General features: G+C 32.5%; 1 long non-coding RNA gene across 1 annotated transcript; it reads left to right on the forward strand.

Annotated features, from left to right (window-relative positions):
* Positions 1–430: 430 nt before the first annotated feature.
* LOC109337826 lies at positions 431–1,483 on the forward strand. The gene is made up of 3 exons (XR_002106484.1): positions 431–881; positions 1,005–1,304; positions 1,397–1,483. It is a non-coding gene; the product is annotated as an uncharacterized LOC109337826 (long non-coding RNA).
* Positions 1,484–1,893: the final 410 nt, after the last annotated feature.

The raw sequence follows: 1,893 nt of genomic DNA on the forward strand, positions 1-1,893 counted from the left end.
AACTTAGTTGAAAATATATATTTTTAAATTAAATAAAAGGATTACTTACAAATTTGTTATCAAACAAAATGTTGATATTGTTACCAGCATAAATCATAAAGACGTATCCAAGTACCATAACTAAGTAGCAAAATATCATTTCCACCTGGTTGATTGGAGAAATGTCTCCAAAACCAACTGTTGTGAGAATTGTTGCTGACCAGTATAGTGATGCTACATATCTTCTCCACAAAGGTTTAACAATAGATTTCTGTAAATGTGTAAGCCAAGTATGATGTTGTAGACCACATCTAACCATGGCAAAGTAATGAAAAGAACACCCAACATAGTGCGTGCTGTACACCATTACCTACGGAAACAATAGTAGAGTGCCAAACACTATAGTGGTGCCATTTCAACTTGGTTTCCTGACCTCCCAGCCTTTAGCACTTTTGATCTTCCATATTTTTATTAATCTCATCTTCTTCGTGGTTGATTTTATTTTCAAGTTAATGTTTTTGGCGTGCGTGGATAAGACTACACACCTCACTATTTATGACAATTACGAAATTATAAAAAGACAACTAAGAACATTTCCGCCTTACTGCGAATTTATTTCTATTGTCTTTTATTTTTTTCCATTACCAAAGTCGTACGCATACATGCCTCGACTACTTTTAATGATCGCATGTCCTCTTCGCATTCCTATTATCATTTCCTATATTTCCAGGTATAACATTTTATTTCTGTCGTTTAATTTCATTATGAACAAAAATTTTCGTTGTGCTTAAATATTCCATGTCTATCATATAAAGACTAAATACAAAAAAATGTTGTTATTCTCTTAAATAGGATGCAGAAGGGGGCATTTTTCCCGGGTTCATATCTTCAAGATTATATGGGTAAGTTTTTAAACTTAGATTTATAATTAGCGTAAGGAGATTTATTTGTTTATAGCAAGTTGAATAAATTAGTAATTGAAAATGTAAAAAAAAAAACATTGATTATTTATATTGTTTCCGTAGGTAATGGTGTACAGCACGCACTATGTTGGGTGTTCTTTTCATTACTTTGCCATGGTTAGATGTGGTCTACAACATCATACTTGGCTTACACATTTACAGAAATCTATTGTTAAACCTTTGTGGAGAAGATATGTAGCATCACTATACTGGTCAGCAACAATTCTCACAACAGTTGGTTTTGGAGACATTTCTCCAATCAACCAGGTGGAAATGATATTTTGCTACTTAGTTATGGTACTTGGATACGTCTTTATGATTTATGCTGGTAACAATATCAACATTTTGTTTGATAACAAATTTGTAAGTAATCCTTTTATTTAATTTAAAAATATATATTTTCAACTAAGTTTTTTATTAGTTATAATAATTTTCTTATATTCTTATAATTCTAGTGGGATAGAAATAATGCTATCTCAAGTTTCCTGAGTCAATTGACTGATGTACAACGCAATCAAGTGCTTTTTCATCTGGATGTGGATGGAAAAATTAACGGGATAGTGTAGTCAAACTACACTATCCCAGGTTTGGGGTACCTTTTCAAATAATTACGGGATTGGGGTATTTTTCTGAAAGTCGTGGATGGGGTCCACGACTTTGGCATAGTCGTGGATGACAGGCACGACTCCAGGGGAAAGTCGTGGACCTGAGCCACGAGTTCCCTTTAATATTCTCTCTCCTCACTGAAATCGTGGATGAGGAACACGATTTCCAGTGTCGTGGACCCCATACACGAGTTTGCATGGGTTATTTCGTTTTACGTGTTTTTTTTTGTTAAATTAATGTATTTTTTTGTGTGGTTAAATTAATGTATTTTAGTATGGTAATTTAACATGTTATAATTTTAGTTAAATTAATGTATTTTTGTAATTTTTTAGTATGATATTTTTGT

This window comes from Lupinus angustifolius, unplaced genomic scaffold (genome assembly GCF_001865875.1).
Source record: "Lupinus angustifolius cultivar Tanjil unplaced genomic scaffold, LupAngTanjil_v1.0 Scaffold_11_34, whole genome shotgun sequence".
NCBI classification, from domain to species: domain Eukaryota; kingdom Viridiplantae; phylum Streptophyta; class Magnoliopsida; order Fabales; family Fabaceae; genus Lupinus; species Lupinus angustifolius.